Genomic DNA, 21736 nt, shown 5'->3' on the forward strand with positions numbered 1-21736 from the left:
CCCAGTACCCAGTGTTCAAATTTTGAACCTGAGCTCAACCATAGCAGTTGAGATCAGAACTTAAAGCCTAACAGGATGCTTCAATAGGAAGTCAGACTCTGACCCGGTGTACGGCCTGGCTAGAATCCCAAGCTGTGGGTGGGGTATTGAAGCAGCTGCAGGTCATGCTTGCACAAGGACCTGGTGCACATTAACCCTGTGGAAGGCGCCTGTATTTAAGGTCCCAATCTTCTCAGTAAGTTACACCAAGTGTATCATCTGCACGCTCACAGGTTAGCTAAGAATTTATATGAATCCTGGTGCTGGTGGCTTATACCTGTAATCCTAGCTACTCAGGAGGCTGAGATCTGAGAATCGTGGATCAAAGCCAGCCTGCACAGGAAAGTCTGTGAGACTTTTATCTCTAATTAATGACTAGAAAGCCAGAAGTGGTGCTGTGGCTCAAAGAGGTAGAGTTCTAGTCTTGAGCAAAAAAGCTCAGGGACAAAGCCCAGTCCCTGAGTTCTATGACCAATTAAATAAATATATAAATAAATCTGTTTAAAGAGGCAGTTTGTCAGCAACTCTTGCTGAGTGACTTGTCTTGCATGGAACTGATAGGCTGAAATGCCATTGTTTCCTATAGAACTGAATTTGATCCTCAGGGTTGTGTCATGACACTCATCTATTTACATGGCATGCATACATTTATAGTTGGATAAATGGCATAAAATATTAACCCATCTGCTTTAGATGAGAGGTTTATTAAGATTCCTAAGCACTGGAGATAATGTCTACCTTGGTGTAATTAGAAAACAAAATGTAATCTGGCTGCTGGGGCTCATGCCTGTAATCCCAGCTACTCAGGAAGCTGGGACCTGAGGTTTGAGGCTTGAAGCCAGCCCAAGCAGGAAAGTCTGATTCTTATCTCCAATTAATCACCAAAAAGCTGGAAGGGGAGCTGTGGCTCCAGTGGCAAAGGACCAGTCTTGAGCAATAAGGCCAAATAAAAGCACAGGCCCGGAATTGAAGGCCCAACAACAAAAACAACAACAAAAACCCCTGCAAGGGGCTTGTGGGTAAGCACAGGCTGTGCTGGTACTAATGGAAAGTTGAGTTAGTATGGGTGTCTGGAGGCCAGATCTCCTTTGTGCTGGTGTGCTCCCATGGGAGGTGTGAGGATGAAATGACCAGAGGCCTGCAGATTATCCTGTTAGGAACCGTTAGGGCTGCTGATAGGGACATTTGTCTGCTTGCCAAACAGGATAGGCTGATCTCTGGGGTTCCTGAGGACTGCCCACAAATGGGGCTTTGGGCTGGAGTAGGGCAGGGCCTAAGAATCAGGACTTACCCAGATGCTTCCTGAAGTATCCACACCAGGGGCCCAGCTGTGCCCTCCAGACTCTTTCAGCAAAGAGCACCAATGACTTTGTAAAGCTCTCCTTGGCTCAGTTATGAAAATAATTGTATTTAGGCTGGGGGTGGAGAAATAGGGAGGGAGAGAGAGACAGGGAGAAGGTGAAAGACAAAGAGGAAAAGAGGAAGAGAAAGGTATGAGAGAGAGATGGAAGGAGGAAGGGAGAGACAAAGAGGGATGATGGGAAGAGGGCACATGTCAGAGAGAGAACAGTGGCTTCTTTCTGAGGAGAGCTAGAAGGCTCTGGAGATAACTCAAAATCTTTTTCTTCTTCCTCTATGTAAAGATGTTGCTAGGACTATATATAGATTATTCATTTTTTTGGTTTATGGTTGGGTGCTAAATAGCTGTGATTATTATATACAAAAATAAGTTTGCTATAGTTTTTTTCTTGATGTCAAAGTTTATCCTTGCTTTGCTCTTTTTGGCAGATACTGTGTTTTTCTTTGGAACACATAAATCAGGATTGAAGGCAAATTACATATATATACATATATATACACACATATATATTATATGTGTGTGTATGTTTTGATACTTAGGCTTGAATTCAGCCTCATGCTCTCATTTGTCTTTTTTTGCTCAAGGCTGGGGCTCTACCATTTGATCCACGCATCCACTTTTGGCTTCTTGCTGGTTCATTAGAAATAAGTTTCTTTGGACTTTTCTAGGTGGGCTGGCTTGGAACCACGATCAAGCTTCCCAAGTAGCTCAGATTACAGATGTGAGCCACTATGCTTAGCTAGAAGGCAAAACATATTGTGACCCAAGTCAGCCCTCTTTCTCTAAGGAAGAGGGCACTTGGTTGTGATATGGCCCTCAGATAGATGATTCAGAATTAAATATACTATTGAAGTAGAGTAAAAGCTCCCACTTTTTATTAGTTACTTAATCTTATTGGCAATTGAATTTTACTGTCTTAATCAAGTTGTGCACCATTTTACATAAAATTGTAGCTTATCTTTTTCCCTCTGGCATTTTATGTCATTGTACACTTATGCCAATTATGTAGTTTATTTATATAATTTTACATAAAATCATAGGTTGAAAGAGATTGCATTTTTTTTTGGCCAGTCCTGGGCCTTGGACTCAGGGCCTGAGCACTGTCCCTGGCTTCTTCCCGCTCAAGGCTAGCACTCTGCCACTTGAGCCACAGCGCCGCTTCTGGCCGTTTTCTGTATATGTGGTGCTGGGGAATCGAACCTAGGGCCTCGTGTATCCGAGGCAGGCACTCTTGCCACTAGGCTATATCCCCAGCCTGAGAGATTGCATTTTTAACACTTGTCAGTGTTAATTTTAGATACAATGTTTGGAACTCAAACTGAAGTTTGTGTAGAATGAGTACAGAATATTCTGGAATTAGCAACTAGCCCAGTGCTAAAGCTGCTTCCTGAATTGATCTGTTGCTTTTTTCTGACATTGTTTGTGCTGGCTTTGAGCAGTGTTTCATTTCGTAGGCTGATCTCAAAGTCTGTTGGCCCCTGCTAGTGAGTGACCCAGGAGCTGAGATCCGGAGGACAGTTTTTCCAAGCCAGCCTAGATAGAAAAGTTGATGAATCCTTATCTCCAGTTAATCAGCAAAACTCAGGAACAGTGCTATGGCTGTGATCGAGCACCATCCTTGAGTGAAAAAGCCAAGCAAGAGTGTGAGGCCTTAAGGACCTCAAGTCCCATTACTGGTATGTGTACCCGTGTACGCGGCACACACACACACACACACACACACAAAAAAAAAAAAAAAAAAAAAGAAAAGAAAAGAAAAGAATACGCAGTTACCTATATTTGTTCCAGAAAATAGCTTTGGTATGTGCACGATCCGACCCCTCACTGCCCCAGCCAGTACCAACTTGCCTTAGTAAGTATAGACTGTGAAAATGTTTATCTTGTACAGAACAGAAGCCTCAGGGAGCGTGTGTAAAGTGCATGATGCAGTCAAGTTAGGAAGCTATGTTATATTGTAGCCTCCTCAGCATCACTAGAGGCAAAAGGGAAAATTAATTTAACCCAGACATGCTATTAACTAGTTTTTTCTGGATAGAACTCATAACCATCTCAAGTGATTTTGTTTCTTGATCGGTGATTGGTGATATTCCATGGAGGGAGGTTTCCAGAAGGAAGGAGGCCTCTGCCTGGGCCTTGGATAAAATGTTCTTTTTTTTTTTTCTTCCTCCTCCTCCTCCTCCTCCTCCTCCTCCTCCTCCTCCTCCTCCTCCTCCTCCTCCTCCTCCTCCTCCTCCTCCTCCTCCTCTTCCTCCTCCTCCTCCTCTTCCCCCCCATTTCTTTCTTTTTTTTTTTTCTTTTTTTGGTCAGTTGGTCATGGGGCTTGAACTCTGGGCCTTGGCACTGTCCTTGAGCTTCTTTTTGCTCAAGGCTAGAGCTCTACCACAAGCGCCACAGTGCCACTTCCATTTTTTTTTCTAAGTTTATTGGAGATAAGAGTCTCATAGGCTTTCCTGCTCATGCTGGCTACCAACCCCAATCCTCATATCTCAGCCTTCTGAATAACTAGGATTAGAGTAGTGAGCTACTAGCACCCAGCAGTACTCTCCTGTATGTCAGTACTGGTACTTGAACACAGAGTCTAGGTGTTGTTTCTTAGCTTTTTCACTTGAGGCTGGTGCTTTACTACTTGAGCCACACCTCTGCTTCCAGCTTTTTGCTAGTTCATTGTAGATGAAGAGTCTGACAGACTTTCCTACTTGGCTGGATTCCTGTTATGATCTTCTCACTGGATGTTGCTCAGTGGCAAAGCACAATATCCTGGGTTTGATCCCCAGTATGATAAAAGAAAAGACTTCAAAAAAAAATAGTGTTCAAAACACAAATAAAAGGGAGATCCTCAGATCTCAGCCTCTTGAGAAGCTGGGATTACAGGTTTGAGCCACTTTACCCAGTTCTGGATACTGTGGCTTTGATGTTAATGCTGAAAAGAATTTGAGGACACGTTGAGATACCAAAGAAGTTTATTAGTAAAGCAAAGTGAAGGAAAGACAGAAAGACAGCACACCAAGACCTGATAGAGCACACCTGATAATGTTCACTGAGCGCTTTAACACCATGGGTGTATATGGTGAAGAGGAGGCTGGGGTTTGGCTCAAATCTTAGGAAAACTGTTCTTTTTTATCTCCTATCTGGCACATTTAATCACTCTGGTTACTTTTTTTTTTTTTTGGCTGGTCCCAGAGCCTGAACTCAGGGCCTGAGCACTGTCCCTGAGCTTCTGTGCTCACGGCTAATGTTCTACTACTTGAGCCTCAGCTCCACTTTGTGGTTAAGAGTCTCATGGAGTTTCCTACCCAGGCTGGCTTCGAACTGTAATCCACAGATCCCAGCCTCCTGAGTAGCTGGGATTGCAGGCCTGAACCACCGGGGCTGGCTCTTGTTACAGGTTTATCAGTTGGGCTCAGAGACTTTAACTTTTTCTTTTTTGCCAGTCCTGGGGCTTGAACTCAGGGCCTGGGCACTGTCCCTGAGCTTCTTTGTGCTCGAGACTAGTGCTCTACCACTTGAGCCACAGCACCACTTCTGCTCAGAGACTTTAAGAATGAGCTACTCATTAAACATTGATCATGGATGCTTGGAAATCTCTTCAAAGAAAAGATGGATTTTGCACATACTCCAAGATGGGCCCATCCTTGAGATAAATAAAACTTTGAAAAATGTTTTGTGCCATAGGAGAAATTTTCCCAAGTGCCCCCTCCTCCCAAGTGTCTTTAAGTATTCCATGCTTAATTCCCAAAGCATGCTAATTACTTCGGCAAGTGAGGATGGTCAGAGAGAGACAGAGCTGGTATTTTACTGTGGCTTATGAGGGAGTATAAAGCTTAAAGCAAATAGCGTTTATGTGTTTCTAGAGCTACTCATTAATTCAGGGTTTGTATCTGAATTCCTGGCTGCTGTTGCTCATCCCTCATTTTCCCTGGTCTGTCATACCTTAATTTAATTTATTTTTCTCTGGGATGCCTGGGGATGGAGCCTAGGATGTCTCAGATGCTAGGCAGGTGCTCTACTCTTTGAACTATATCTCTATCCCGTAACAGGATTTTTTCTTTGTGTGCACGCGCACACATGTACACACACATGCTTGAACTTAGGGCTTTGTGCTCTTGTTTTTTCACTCAAAGCTGGCACTCTACCACTGAACCGCACCTCCACTTCTAACTTTTGGCAGGTTAATTGGGCATAAGAGTCTAATGAATTTAAATGCCTGCCTGTGCTGGCTTTGCACTTTGATCCTCAGATCTCAGCCTCCCGAGTAACTGGGATTACAGATGTGAGCATCAGTACCTGGCTGGAAACAGTGATTTTTAAGCATTACCAAATATGCATGAAATTCTCTTCAGTGTTGAAGAATAATAGTCATGTGAGATTAGTTTATTTACAAATAGCCTAACCTATTAACTGTAAGATTTTCTCACATGTCCTGAGGCCTGATTTATCCTGGGCTTGGGAGAAAGCCAGCCCTACAGGAAAGCACCCAAGCCCCCTGGGTCACAGAATATCCGTAGGCATTAGGAAGCGGGGTTATGGATATAAGTTATGGCGGAATTATAAGCTTTTTCTCCTGCAGACATGAACATTAAGTAGTGAAAGTATGCATATATGTTACACCAATGTGGAATAAACCCTGCTATTTCCATAGGAAAAATAGTGAGAATTGAGCTAAGTTCATATTGTCTATAGGACATTCTCACCTAACATAGGAACTTGCTCTTCCTTCACCCTCAAAATGCTAGTGAGTCACTCTACCATTTGAGCCACAGCTCCACTTCTGGCCTTTTGTTGGTTAATTGGAAATAAGAATCTCATGGACTTTCCTGCCTTGGTTGGCTTTGAACTGAGATCCTCAGATCTCCTGAGTAACTAGGATTATAGGTATGAGCCATCAGCGCTTGACATTCTTTTTTCTCTGCCTGCCTGTCTGCCTGCCTCCCCTCCCCTCTCTTTCTTTCTCCCCTCCCCTCCCCTCTCCTCCCCTCCCTTTTCCTCTCCTTTCCTTCTTGTGTGTGTGTGTGTGTGTGTGTGTGTTTTGTTTTGTTTTGTTTTTGCCAATCCTGGGGCTTGGACTCAGGGCCTTGAGCACTGTCCCTGGCTTCTTTTTGCTCAAGGCTAGCACTCTACCACTTGAGTCACAGGGCCACTTCCGGCCTTTTCTGTTTATGTGGTGCTGAGGAATTGAACCTAGGGCTTCATGCATCTAGGCAAGCACTGTACCACCAAGCCACATTCCCAGCTGAGCCTTACACTCTTGCTTGCCTTTTTAAAATCACTCAAGGCTGATGTTCTGTTTTTCTGGTTGAGCCACATTTCCACTTCTGGCATTGTGCTTGTGATGGTTAATTGGAGTTGTGTCACAGACTTTTTCTGCCCAGGCTGGCTTTGAACTGTGATCCTCAGATCTCATCCTCCTGAGTGGCTAAGATTACAGGCATGAGCCACCAGCACCTAAACACCCACAGATCTTCCTGGATAATGCTAAACTGGTGTGGCCTACAGAAGTGTTCTCTGCCCTTTCATCTGTAATACTACTCCCTTGGAACCAAAGAGTGAGATACTCTGCCACAAATGCATTCATCCATTCACCCATTGAATGATTGATAGTTTTGGCTCAGAGCCTTGCTCATGCTAGGCAAATGCTCTACCATGTAGCTCTTCCCCCAGCCTCATAATGTGTTTTAGAGCTCTGAGCACTAAAACACATGTTCTGGGATTGGACCTTGTCATATGCTGTTTCACAGAAGTTTAACTTGTTGCTGAAATTCAGAAATGGCCCTTGGTGGTTATATTCCCAGAGATCTTAGATTCCTCTGTGCAGCAATGCCTTTTATCCTCTCACATCTATCTCTTTGTGTCCTTTTTCACCCAAAGGTCTTACTATTTTTTTGTGCCAGTTCTGGGGTTTGAACTCAGGGCCCGGGTGCTGTCTCTGTGCTTTTGTGCTCAAGGCTAGCTCTCTACCACTTTGAGCTATAGCTCTACTTCTGGCCTTTTGGTACTCAGTTAGAGATAAGAGTTTCATGGACTTTCTTGCCTGGGCTGGCTTTGAACTGTGATCTTCATATCAGCCTACTGAGTAGCTAGGTGTGAGCACCTGGCATGCAAATAATATTTAAAGCTATCAATGATTAAAAAATTGCTGTTGAAATTACAGATTATTTTCAGTGTTTATTATATAGACTCTTATACATTGTTTTTTGCCTTAGTTTATTATATTCAGTGTAATGTATTTTGATGGGCTAATATCCCCTCTAAAATTTGTTTATTTAAGGCTACTAGCAAGGTTTTTAGAAAATTATTTTTATTTTTTGGTGCTAGTTCTGGGACTGGAACTTAGAGGCCTGGGCATGGTCCTTTAGCTCTTTTGCTTCAAAGATGGTGCTCTACTACTTGAGCCATATCCTCCAGTTTTGGCATTTTGCTGGTTAATTGGAGATGAGTCTCCTGGACTGTCTTACCCCAGCTGGCATTGAACTGTGATCCTCACTTCTCAGCTTCCTGAGACTACAAGTGAATTAGGATTACAAGTGTGGTTCATTAGTACCCAGCATATGTTTGTGTATATATATGTATATGTGTATGTATACATCTATCTATCTATATATACACACACATCTATTATATGTATACATATATGTAATGAAATTCTTTGCAGCCATCATAAAATATGAAATGATGTCACTTGCAGGGCTATGGATGTATTTGGAAAATATCATATTGAGCAAAGTAAGGCAGTCCAAGAAAGACAATGGGTGCATGTTTTCTATCATATATGAATCTTAAACCAAAAATTTAATCTCCCATGTAAACATACACAGAGGCATGTACATATATACATTATATAGTTACTATAGAATAGTATACATGGGAGTGAATATCCAGAATAAACCTTTCTAACAATTAACAGACTGTTTAGCAAAATCAGTATCAGGAAGCTGAAACAAGATTGTAGGGGGAGGGGTGAGTGGGAGCGGGTGAATGAATGAAAAAGGGACGCCGAACAAACACAGCCAGAATACTCCGTGTACATTTGCGAGAAAGGAAGCTGGAAATGTCATAGATCTCTTCCTCTAGCGCTCTCTCTCTCGCTCTCTCTCTCTCTCTCTCTCTCTCTCTCTCTCTCTCTCTCTCTCTCTCTCTTTGGTGCTGCTACTGGAGCTTGAACTCAGGGCGTCATGCTCTCCCTTTGGCCGTTTCTTCAAAGCTAGTGCTCTACTACATGAGCCATACCTCAATTTCTTGCATTTTGTAGGTTTGTTGAAGATAGTCTCTCCTGTTTGTCTGCCTGCGCTGGTTTTGAACTATGATTCTCACATCTCAGACTCTGGAGTAACCAGAATTTCAGGTATAACCAGTACCTGGCTAAGATGTAAGTTTAGAAGAGGTCATTTGTACATTTTATTGCATTTTTAAAATTTTTTGAGCTGGTCCCGGAGCTTGAACTCAGGGCTTGGGTGCTGTACTTGAGCTTTCTTGCTCAACACTAGTGTTCTACTACTGGAGACACAGTGTAACTTTTGTACCTTTTAAATATTATGACACAGATGTATTTTTGTTGGTGGTGTTTTATTCAGAGAAAAAAACCTTGATCTTCCAGATCTCAGCATCCTGCTTAGCTAGGATTATGAGGTGAGCCACGGGCTTAGAATAGTTTGAACAAAGCTGCCTGCTGGGTCTTAGTAAGCATCCACCTGGGGTTTTAGTGGAGCTTAATTCCCTTTGCTGTTTTGCTCAAGACTGTAGCTCTGCCACTTGAACTACAGCTCCATTACTGATTCTTCACTTGCTAATTGGAGGTAAGTGTCTCTTGGGTTTGTCTGCCCAGCCTGGCACGAAGCTGAGATCCTCAGATCTCAGCTAGGATTACATGCAATGGACCACTAGCGCCTGGATCCTTAGGAATTTTTAGAGACAGTCATTAAAAGAGAAACATGACAGGGAGGGGACTAATGATGACTAAAAGGATTTCTGGGGGACATCCAGTGTCCAGATAGGATGAGATAGCAGACGTTTGAAGTACAGCCAACCTTTTTCTCTAGTTGTGCTTGGTAAAAATGAAACAAGAGGGTGAAGCCATGAGTTCAAGCTCCAGTACTGACACAAAAAATGTAAGGAAAACATGCAACCATTGACTTTCTTTTATCCCTTTCCCCCAAACTCAGCACATGAGAATTCATGAAAGTTGTGTGTGTGTATATGTGTGCTAAATGCCATCCCTGACACATAATAAACTCTTAATCAAAGAATAAACTTCTTTTTTTCCTGCTATGAATGCTGCTTCTGAAGCCAAGATTAGCCCTGGTTGTATGGGACTCTGCAGTTTGAGAACTATAGAAGATTGGTTATCAGACAGCAGGGCTAGTGTTTGATTAGCAGTATCATTATGAACAAAAATTACATTCATTAATAGCACAGAGGGCTGGAAATATGGCCTAGTGGTAAAGTGCTTGCCTCACATACATGAAGCCCTGGGTTCGATTCCTCAGCACCACATACACAGAAAAAGCCAGAAATGGCTCTGTGGCTCAAGTGTAGAGTGCTAGCCTTGAGCAAAAAGAAGCCAGGGATAATGCTCAGGCCCTGAGTTCAAACCACAGGACTGGCAAAATAAATAAGTAAAATAAAATAAAAATATTTTTTTAAATAGCACAGAAAATAACGATGTTCTCAGATATTAACATTGCTGGCTCTGACATTTTCAGTAAGAGCAAGGTGACTGCATCTGCTTCCTTATTTTGGAAAATTTATTTCTACTTTGTGATACAATAATTTTAAGCTGTGTTTGTAAGTTCAGTTATTTTCATACTTTTTCTTTGTTTTTTGGTGCCAGTATTGGAACTTGAAACAGAACCACATGCTTTCGCTGGGCCTTTTTTGCTCAAGGCTGACAGTCTATCGCTTGAGCCACAGCTCCTCTTCTGGCTCCTTGCTGGTTAATTGGAGGTAAGAGTCTCAGATTCTCCTGCTCATTCTGGCTTTAAACTGCCATCTTCAGATCTCAGCCTCCTGAGTAGCTAGGATTACAGATGTGAACCATTGGCCTCTAGCTGCCTTCTTGTTGTAAGAAAAACAGCCAGAACCTCAAGAAATCACCTTGTTCCTGTTCTGCTCCAGTAACAAAGTCACAACAATTCTCCAGAACTCCTTTATGATCAAAGACTGAGCTAATAATAGTCAACCAGGCCGCACCTATGAGTATTAACTCTGCATGCCTTTCTCACCACATGCCCTGGATTCTCTGTATGTCTCCTGAAGATGGCTGGCAATGGACTGAGTACACCTTCCCACAACTGCCGTAAATCTCCTTTCTCTACCCTTTGCCTTGTGTTGTTATTTGGTATATAAAGTCAGACCTAACTTGATATTACTGGACTTTGGGCCTGGGGTCTGAAAACTGGATTTTAATATTACTGATTATTTGGTTTGGCTGAATGCAAGTGTGTGAACTCAGACACAGGCTGTCCCTGGTTGGAATGCAGACTGGACAAAATGGCAGACTTCATCTCTACAGTCATGGTGGTCCTTGCCTGTCATCTTAGCTATGCAGAGGTTGAGATTGAATAGACTACAGTTCCAGCCCAGCCTAGACTAAAAAGAGTTAATGAGACCATCTCAACAGAAAATCAGGATATGGTGAAACATTCCAGTCATCCCAGCCATTGAGGGAGCCAAAATAAGGGGACATTAATCCAAACTGGACCAAGTAAAAAAGAGACCACATCTCTACCATCACTGTAGTATCAGGCCTGACGCTTGACTCAAGTAATACAATGCCTGCCTCATAAACTCGAAGCCCCATACCATCGAATATTGAAAACATCTCATATTTTTCACATAAGTTAAGCACACTCACTTTTCCCTCCTATTCTTCCTCTTCTTCCTTTCTTGTTTTCTTGCTTTCTTTCTAATGCCCCCCCCAACTAAACTATTCTTTATTCTCCTAATAATGAATATTCTGATATTTTCAATGATTTGTTATTTAAGAATTCTCGGATGACTACATTGGAGCACTTTTTTGCTTTTAAAAAAAAAATCCAGTTATTTGCTTTTGTGAATGATAGCATGAGTGAATTCCTGAGCAGTTGCCTGCTGAAGATTATAGGCATGAACCACCAGTCCTTGGCTCTAGTTAATACTTTTTTTTTGCATCAGTTTTAGTACAGTTAGTAAATTTTACACTACAGTCAATGTTTTTCACTTTAAGTTTTAAGCGTGGTATATGAAGTTTGTACCAGCCCCTAATGTTTTCGTATAAGGCTTTTGAAGTTTGATTTGTTTATTTTATAGTAGTAATGATTGCACCCAGGACCTCTGGAGTGCTGGACAAGCACTTTGCCACTGAGCTGCACTTCCAGCTTTCAAGTGCAGACAGCATTTCCAGTATTTGTCATAAACAATGACTTATCAGCCAGGCTTCATGGGAGGCTGAGAGCTGAGGATTGTGGTTTGAAGCCACCCCAGGCGGGAAAGTCCATGAGACTCTTCTCCAATTAATCACAAAAAGCTGAAGTGGAGCTGTGGCTCAAGTGGTAGAGTACCAGCCTTGAGCACAAAAGCTGAGGGACAGCACCTAGGCCCTGAGTTCAAACCCTAGTACTAGTGCACACCCACACAAAAGTTGCCTAAAAACTGAGCTGTGTTCATTCCTCTCTTCCACATTCTATAACTTATAGCACAAAACTAGGCAGATTTTTTTTGTTTGTTTGTTTGTTTGTTTTTGGCCAGTCCTGGGCCTTGGACTCAGGGCCTGAGCACTGTCCCTGGCTTCTTCCCGCTCAAGGCTAGCACTCTGCCACTTGAGCCACAGCGCCGCTTCTGGCCATTTTCTGTATATGTGGTGCTGGGGAATCGAACCTAGGGCCTCGTGTATCCGAGGCAGGCACTCTTGCCACTAGGCTATATCCCCAGCCCAGATTTTTTTTTACCTAAAACTTTATGACAGACTTTAATCATGTCAGTTGTTTCAATCTAAGAGTAACACTATGTTTCAAAGAGTAACACTATGTGTTTGTTTATTTTTTGTGGCCCTAGGGCTTGAACTCAGGGCCTTCAGCTTTCACCCTGAACTTCTGTTGCTCTAATTACTTGAACCACAGCACCATTTCTGTCTTTTTCTCAGTAGTTTATTGGAGATAAGAGTCTCATGGGCTTTTCTGCCCAGGGTGCTTTAAACCAGGATCCTCAGATCTCAGCCTTGGAATAGCTAGGATTACAGGCATGAGCCACCAGTCCCTGGCTAAGTAGCACTATTTAAATTCCTGCCTGGCACCAGTGGTGGCTCATGCTTGTAATCCTAGCTAAACTGAGGGTAAGATCTAAGGTGTGAGGTTCTAGAAGCCATTCCTGGAACTCAGTCATGTAAGAGTCTATCTACATTTAACCAGTGTAAAGCCAGAAGTAGAGCTGTGGCTCAAGTGTAGAGTGCCAGCATTGAATAATAAAGCTCAGGGACAGCGGGAGACTCTTGAGTTTGACCCCCAGTACCTGCACAAATGAATAGATGAATAACGGATGAATGAAACCACATAGGCCTTTTTGATAGGATGTCAACAGATATCCCCAACCTAAGACTCTGGAACCCCAGGTGAACCCCACTGTTTTGAGTTTAAAAAGTGGTTCACTGGAAATGGAGGCATGATTCAGGTGGTGGAGTGCCAGCCTTGATGGGAAATGGCTTTGTTAAGGAATTGGGGCCCTCAGTATTGTCAGGTCATTCATTCAATCACATTTACAATGTGGGGCCTTTGCACTATGGGATCATTATCCCCCAACAATACCCCAACCTTAAAGAGGGTGAAGAATGACTGGACTCATCCATCCTCGAGTTTGCAAAATGCTAGTATATAATATAATTTCTTCAGTCTTTTTAAACAATTTTTTTTCCTGTCGGTCATGGGGCTTGAACTCTGGGCCTGGGTACTGTTCCTGAGCTCTTCAGCTCAAGACTAGTGCTTTACCACTTGAGCCACAGTGCCACTTCCAGTTTTTGAGTGGTTAATTGGAGATAAGAGTCTCATGGAGTTTCCTGCCCCGGCTGGGACTGGCTTTGAACCACAATCATCAGATCTCAGCCTCTTGAGTAGCCAGGATTACAGGCGTGAGCCACCAGTGCCCAGCATTTTCTTGTGATTTTTAATGTGTTACTGTAGGATATATATATGTATATGTGTATATATATATATATATATATAGTGTGTGTGTGTGTGTGTGTGTGTGTGTGTGTGTGTGTTAGACTATGCAAGCATTTGGAAACTAAGCAGAAATGATAAATGTCTTCTCCATCTTATAAGGACTTAGAGAAGTTGCTTATTTAATGAGTGGAAGGATTTTCTTGGAATTTGAAACCTGAGTTTGTGGGAAGGATGTTTACATTAGTAAAGGGACACAAATACAGACTTTTTTTCTTCTATAATTTCTATATAGGAGATGCTTGTAAGTAAAAAAAAAAAAAGCTCTGTGTGTGTGTGTATTTTTAAGGAATGTTTGTCTGGGTTTGGGTTTTTTTTAATGGTTTACTTTTCAGTTTAACATGTGATCTTGTTTTTTAGATTAAACTTGTCAGGAGCCTTTTTGAATGTGGCTGACTCTGGCGAGCTAGTATTTATAGCTCAGGTCTGTTTCGGAGGAAGTGACTAAAAGTCTCTTGTATTTGATCAAAACTCTTTAACAAAGAACATCTCTGACTCCTTTAAATAAGTCCTATGATGAAAACTCAAAAAAAAAAAACCCAAACCAACCCAACTTAGGGTTCATGTTCAATAAATGTTTTTATGTATTCAGTACTGGTTGGGTAAAATAATGAGAGCTCTGTTCTAAGGGAGGACTCCAGTAATCTTAAGTTAGCATGGATTCCTCTGGGGCAAGTTCAGGCAGTTCATTTACTTTCCTGTCATGAGTGTGTGTGTGTGTGTGTGTGTGTGTGTGTGTGTGTGTACACTTTTCTTACATTTTACAGAACATCAAGGTAGGCATGTATTTTCTTTTTCACTTCTCTCTTTAAAATGTTCTCATTTCTATCTAAAGAACCCTATGTTTGTCCAGAAAAGAGGTAGGTAGGGGCTGGGAATATGGCCTAGTGGCAAGGGTGCTTGCCCTGTATACATGAAGCCCTGGGTTTGATTCCCCAGCACCACATATATAGAAAATTGCGAGAAGTGGCACTGTGGCTCAAGTGGCAGAGTGCTAGCTAGCCTTGAGCAAAAAGAAGCCAGGGACAGTACTCAGGCCCTGAGTCCAAGGCCCAGGACTGGCCAACAAAAAAAAAAAAAGAAAAAGAAAAGAGGTAGGTAGAGGTTGGAGCAGGGTGTGGGAAGTGACTGACTTATAAAGATGCCATGTGTCTTGTTCCCTGCTAGAGCCTCCTAGGATTTCCCATCAGGCTCAGTCCACTTTGTGTTGCTGTAACTGAATACTGAATACTTGAGCCTGGGTAAATTATAAATAAAAGAAGTTGGAGGTTTAGCAGCATGGTGCCAGCCTGGGCTCATGGTGGTTGCCTCGTGACACATGCCATGTGGATTCTAATCTGTGGATTCCACCAGTTTCAGACTTGGAAATATTTAGGGAAAACCTATACCAGAATTGAACATGTACAGACTTTTCCTTATCATTTTCCCCTAAATGATGCCATGTGACTGCTATTTATATAACACTCCTGGTAGGTAATCTAGAGATAAGGGAGGAATATGAAAGTTAGAAGTAAATACTATGCTATTTTGTATTAGAACCTGAACAACACCTAAACCAATTCCTTTATAGATACTGAGGGAAAAAGCCCTAGTTAATTCACAAACATTCATAAAGCAACTGTCACTTTGTTTATAAAAATTAATGATGATGACCTGGGTACCGATGGTTCATGCTTTTAATCCCAGCTACTCAGGAGGTTGAGATCTGAGGATAGTGGTTCAGAACCAACCTGGGCAGAGCCTTCTATGAGACTCTTCTTTCCAGTTAATCAGCAAAAAGCCAGAAGTGGGGGTGTGGTTCAAGTGGTAGAGCACCAGCCTTGAGGAAAAAAGCCACATGAGAATGCAAGGCCTTGAGTTCAAGTCCCAGAACTGGTACATACATAGAAATTTAATGAGGAAGGTTTTAATAGAAAATCAATTTTGATATGTGAGGTTGTCTAGTAGCAGATAGGGCAGGAGGCAGTGCTGGATGACATCAGGAAGAGCACAGGAGAAGAAAGGTAATAGGTAGCACAAAGTCCTTAATACACATATGCTTATTTTTAGTTTGATACCCTTTGCTTATTCAGTAACTTGCCATCTATTGTATGTGCATGTATGCTTTAATTTAAAATTCATTTTTTTCTTCCTTCCCTTCTTCCCTCTTTCCCTTCCTTCCTCCCTTTTCCCCTTCTTTCTTCCCTCTTTCTCTCCCTTCCTCCCTCCTGCCCTTCCTCTTTCTTTTTAATGCTGGTCCTGGGCCTTGAACTCAAGGCCTAGATACTGTCCCTTAACTTTTTTCTTTTTTTTTTTTTCTGCTCAAGACTGATGTTTTACCACTTGAGCCACACCTCTACTTCCAGCCTTTTTCTGGCTAATTGGAGATAAAAGTCTCACATGCTTTGTTGCCCAGGCTGGCTTCGAACCATGATCTTCACATCTCAGCCTTCTGAGTAGCTAGCATTACAGGTGGTAAGCCTCTAGAGCCTGAGTTTAGTTTTAATTTGTTACTTTTTGCTGCCTTTTCAATATTGAAGAACTTGTATGGATCAGTTTGCTAAGGATGTACAAGATCTGAGAAGTTGAACACCATTTAGTGTTGAGCTTGCTTTTTAAGAACATAAGTAACATTCTCCTCACCATCATTCATTTCTGCCATCTTTAAACCTGCACTTTCCTGGCTACTGATTATGCCGCTGGCAAGTGATGATCCAGCTCCCTCTTTCAAAGTTGGAAATTCTAAAAAACATCCTGACTAACACAGGTTGCCCAAGAGGGTTTGGACGTGTTGTGGCAGCCAGTGAACAAGTCTTTGGCACTGAGAAGACAAACACAGGCCTGGTAGCATATCAAAGGCATCAAATTCTTTCTTCTTCTGATGTTCATTGCTCTTAACTTCTGATGCCATTACAGCCAAATCTAGGCCAGGAAGAGCTAGCTGACCCTTCAGTGGCCCAGCTGTCAGATGTGGGCACACAAGCCTGTCTACTGCCATTCTGTCCCCATTTCTCTTGCTCACTCTGGTTTTGAACCGTGATCCCTAGATCTCAGCCCCCTGAGTAGCTAGGATTATAGGCATGAGCTACTGGTACCCAACTCGTGTGTGTGTGTGTGTGTGTGTGTGTGTGTGTGTGTACATCTGTATTGGGGCCTGGTCTCAGGTCCTCATGCTCTTTTTTAACTTTTTCACTCAAGGCTGGCACTCTACCATTTGAGCCACAGCTCTACTTTGGATTTTTGCTGATTAACTAGAGATAATCCTGACCTAGCTGGCTTTGTACTATGATCCTCAGATCTCAGCTTCCTGAGCAGCTAGGATTCATGCTTGATGCTCAGTCTTGATGCTCAACTCTTGATGCTCAGTCATTTCTGTTTATTGACCTCTCAACAGATGATAAACATTTGATGAATTTGATTCAATATTTGATCCTCAAATACTTTATTTATGTAAATGATTATCATTCTCCAGACAGTGCTGTAACACCTATCTGCACAGTAACTTTGTAAATGAGGAGTGATAGTGGGTTTGTTTGTGTGTCTGTGTGCACGCGTGCACACATGCATGCACTGGTATTGGGGCTTGAACTCAAAACTTCCATTCTCCTTTGGCTTTTTTTGCTCAATGCTGGTACTCTACCACTTGAGCCGTACTTCTACTCCCTGCTTTTTTCTGGCTAACTGGAGATAAGAGTCTCATGGACTCTCCTGCCTGTGCTGGCTTTGAATTGTGATCCTCATATCTCAGCCTCCCCAGTATCTAGTATTACAGGTGTGAGTGACACTAGTACTTGGCACTTTTTCAGATAAGAGTCTCATGGACTCTCCTGCCTGTGCTGGCTTTGAATTGTGATCCTCATATCTCAGCCTCCCCAGTATCTAGTATTACAGGTGTGAGTGACACTAGTACTTGGCACTTTTTCAATTTCTTAGGAAATTTAGTCATTGCCTTTAATATTTTTCCTCTGTAAGAGATGTATACTAGAGTGTAACTTTATACATACTTAGCAAATAATTAAGTGTATTTATATCTATGTATACTCGGGCATTCCAGTGTTGACTTTAACTGGGCTAGAGGTGTTTTTCCTCTCAAGTCACTATGTATTTATACATTTAATTAAGAGACTTTAATATGTCTTTAATGGCTTATAGGCATGAGGTCTGAAACTTTTTAGGAAAGAGTCTCCAAGGGGTTTGGATGTACTTATTCAATCTGTGGTGTTTTTAAATTATAATTTAGTTTATTACTAATAATTTTATTTCTTTTCCTCCATGTGCTTGAAGATAAAAGAATCTATGTATCCTTATTAAAATACAAAGACAACCCAGTGCTATTGTCTGAGCTTTAGGGTTTGTTTTTTTTTAATTGTAAGTCATCTTATACTTGAAAAATAGAAAAATGTTCACATTACTCATGTCGAGTTTTTACAGATCCAATAGTCTTATTTTCATGTTGACTGAAGTTAGTCATTAAATACTTATTTGAAATAGTGACACTTGGAGGCTTTTAATGTGACCTTATTTATTTTTCTCAGAAAGGAGTTAATCAAACTTATATATCTCACTTTTTAAAAGTATTTAATTTTAGGGCTGGGGATATGGCCTAGTGGCGAGAGAGCTTGCCTCGTATACATGAGGCCCTGGGTTCGATTCCCCAGCACCACATATATAGAAAATGGCCAGAAGTGGCACTGTGGCTCAAATGGCAGAGTGCTAGCCTTGAGCAAAAAGGAAGCCAGGGACAGTGCTCAGGCCCTGAGTCCAAGGCCCAGGACTGGCCAAAAAAAAAAAAAAGGTATTTAATTTTAGCTTTAATTATATATCCTGCATCACCAATCAACAAACCCCTGGCATTCCAAACTCTTGTCATGTTGTTTAGTGTAGATATGTCCACTATCATGATACTTTACTATTAAATTAAAAAAAAATTGTGAAGGTGCCATACAGAGTAGTTATAGTTACATAAGTCAGGTAATGAGTACATTTCAGCTTCCCTATGGCTCAACAATCCCACTCCTGAGCATTATTCAATAGACCACAAAATGGGCCACACTAAAGCTAACAGCACAACTATGTTCATTGCAGCATTGTTTACCATAGCCAAGATATGGAATCAACCCAGCTGCCTCTCAGTGGACGAATGGATCAAGAAAATGTGACACACAAACACACACACACACACACACACACACACACACACACACACACACTGAACTTCTACTACTCCATCAGAAAGAATGATATTATACTATTTGTAAGGAAATGGAGAGATTTGGGAAAAAATCATATTTATGAAGTAAGCTAGACTCAAGGAAACGTAAGTTGCATGGTTTCCCTCATTTGTAGTCATTAGAATGTGCCTCTAAGTCTACAAATAATCACACTAAATGGTAAAAAACAAAAAGTACACTTGGACATGATAAATAATACAGGATTCTAGACATTCACACAGTGAGAGGAGGATATTCTTAGGAGAGGATCACAAAGGCTCAATAGCTATGTGCATGTGATCATATAAAATGATGTTTATTGAAATGCATTTCAAGAATCAGAAACAAGTCTTTTTTATGTTTTGGATTTTTTTTCTCCTTTGTCACTGTTTTTCTGTTTTGTAACTTTGATCTTGTATGTAGATTTACCTGTTTTGGGGAGGATAAGGGAGGAGCATAGAAATGATGGGATGAAGGGCAAACAAATGCAGCAGTGATACTCACTAGACACTGTACTGAAAATGAACTAAACAACTTGGGAGCAGGAGGGAAAAACTAGGAGAAACAAGGGGAGGGGTGACATTCATTGTCCAAAAAGAAATGTACTCATTTCAGTCCGTGCCTTTATCATAGCATTTTGGTACTCTTATTTGGTTTTCTTGCTGACAGTTGGTGTTCTACCACTGGAACCACAGCCCTGGCCCAGCATTTACTAGCTAATTAGAGATGGAGTTTCTTGGATTTCTCTGCCTAGGCTTGCTTTGAACTGTGATTCTCCAGGCCTCAGCCCCGAGTAGCTATGATTAACAGACATGAGCCAGATGTGCTCAGCTTTTAATAGTTTTAAAATCCATAATTCTGGCAGTAGCTCATCTCAGTGTATCCTAAGAGTGTGAGGCTGGGTCCCTTGGGCGTGTGCTGTGTGTCTTTTGCATACCTTAGTGCTCTCCTGGGAAAATCCCAGCTCAGAGTTACTTCAATCAAGAAAAAACTCATAACTAGGAAGTTGCAATTTATAGCCATTATAGCAAGATCCATTTATCCTCGCTGACGATAATATGTGCTATCTCTAGAAATTCTGGAAGTGTCTAGATTGAAATAACCTTGACAAGCTTCTCTTATTATAAAGGTGATGTACAGAGAGGTTGTAGTTACATAAGTCAGGTAAGGAGTACATTTCTTTTTGGACACTGTTACCCCTTCCCTCACTCTCTGGCTTTTTACCTCCTGTCCCCACCGACAAGTTGTATAGTTTATTTTAAACATAGTATCTAGTGAGCACCACTGCTGCAGTTGTTCACCCTTTATCCCTTTGTTTCTGTGCCCCTTTTACCCCCAAAGACAGATAAATGAACAAACAAGACAAAAATAAAACAACAAAGAAAAAATATCTTGTTTCCACTTTCTGGAGTTCATTTCTATAAATATTATTTTATAAGAATGTTTCTTTTTAATTTTACTCCTTTCCCTTTGTAGTAATACTTATGAGCTTGGCTTTACATCCTTGGGTCATCTGACACTGTACTATTTAGAGAGTTTTAGATGAAAAGGTCATCAGCTGTTTTTCTGTGCTATTCTGAGCATTTTGTACTATATTTATTTTGGATCTAACTCTTCTTGCTCTTGGTTTCTGATTAGCTGGCCCTGTTCTTGGCTTTGGCCGCTGGGAATCTTTCAACAGTTGTACACATGGGTGATAGTGCCATTAAATAAATATGAGCTCAGCCTTGGGGGAGAAGCTAAGATGGCACAGCAGAGAACAACCTATGAGGCTGGGATTCCTGAGACAAGGAGGTCCACTTCCTGTCCCTGGACATAGGGGTGGAGGAGGATTTCCTCTGGAGGAGGGCAGCCCCACAAAGGGAAATGTGACTTCTGAAGCCTTCTCAAAGCTTTCAGATGATTTTGTTGAAATATAAATTGTCTTATTCTTTTTAACTTTTAGTCATTACAAAATGTATTTTTTGCTTAGCGATTTCAGGTGTGAGAAAAGTTCTTTTCTACTGAAGTCGTTTGCTTCCTTTCTGTTGTTGTTGAAAGCACCACCTTGCAGGACACACAGTCATGTAGAACTAAGAAAAAGGTTTATTGCCAGCAGAGAGGATAACAAAGCTAATCCTTTCACCAGGGGGAGAGAAAAAGCACTTGTCCTTATCTAAGAAGTTTTATAATCTAAAGGGGCTAGGATGGGGTTTCATGTGGGATGTGAGAGCAGAGGATTCCATTATGGTTGGCTCAGATTATGGCAGCTACTTGAAGAGTAGATAAGGGGGCCTGCTGTAACCATTTATGTCTGTGACTGACCAAATGGAATGTTACTTCAAGGTTATAGGGAGGGCTGGTCATCAGCTGCCTGTACCAAAAGGGCCCCTTTGTTGGCCAGTCTGGGAAAGGAGCATGTTAGCCTAACACTTGTGATGATAGTTTTTCTAAAAAGTTCTTGCTTTGGCCCTGTGACTTGGCCCTTGTTAATTATCTTTTTGTGGGGGGGTTAATTGGCGGTCAGAGTCTCATAGGCTTTCCTGCCCTGGCTGACTTTGAACTGCAATCCTTAGCCTTCTGAGTAGCTGGGATTATACAGGCATGCGCCACCAACCCCCAGTTTAGTTACATCCTTTTCTTGATGTGCTTTAATTAAGACATCCTATAGAACCCTGAATTTGAGTTACATCCTGTTAATTAAGCCATATCTCTTTGCAGATTGTGAACCTGAGCTCAACCAATGGGAGCAGAGGGGCAGGGCCTGCTGGGTTAGGGATAAAATGGGAACAGCGTGCCTGATCTATGCTTGCTTCACCCATCTTTGGCTGATGGCATGCCTTTTTTCAAAAGTAGACTGCCTTGCTGAGTTCCTTTTTAATTGCTGTCCCTATTCCTACATGACACCCCATCATCCTCAGCTATTTCTTACAGGGTGTTTGTGGTTGTTTCAGGAGAACTCACCATATGAGAAACAACTGAAAATG

The 21736-nt window shown here is 41.7% G+C and overlaps 1 protein-coding gene across 2 annotated transcripts in view; it reads left to right on the forward strand.

The window, feature by feature from the left end:
* Ppfibp1 (PPFIA binding protein 1) overlaps window positions 1–21736 on the forward strand; it is a 120838-nt gene that overhangs the window by 13581 nt on the left and 85521 nt on the right. The window contains exon 1 of one of the 2 annotated variants that reach the window (XM_048366765.1): window positions 16090–16183. The exons of the other annotated variant lie outside the window; for it this stretch is intronic. The gene's annotated coding sequence lies outside the window, so the exon portion shown is untranslated. Of the gene's footprint in view, window positions 1–16089; window positions 16184–21736 lie in introns of those variants that run through there. 2 annotated transcript variants of the gene reach the window in all.

The sequence above is a fragment of the Perognathus longimembris genome, chromosome 1 (genome assembly GCF_023159225.1).
Source record: "Perognathus longimembris pacificus isolate PPM17 chromosome 1, ASM2315922v1, whole genome shotgun sequence".
Lineage (NCBI taxonomy): Eukaryota > Metazoa > Chordata > Mammalia > Rodentia > Heteromyidae > Perognathus > Perognathus longimembris.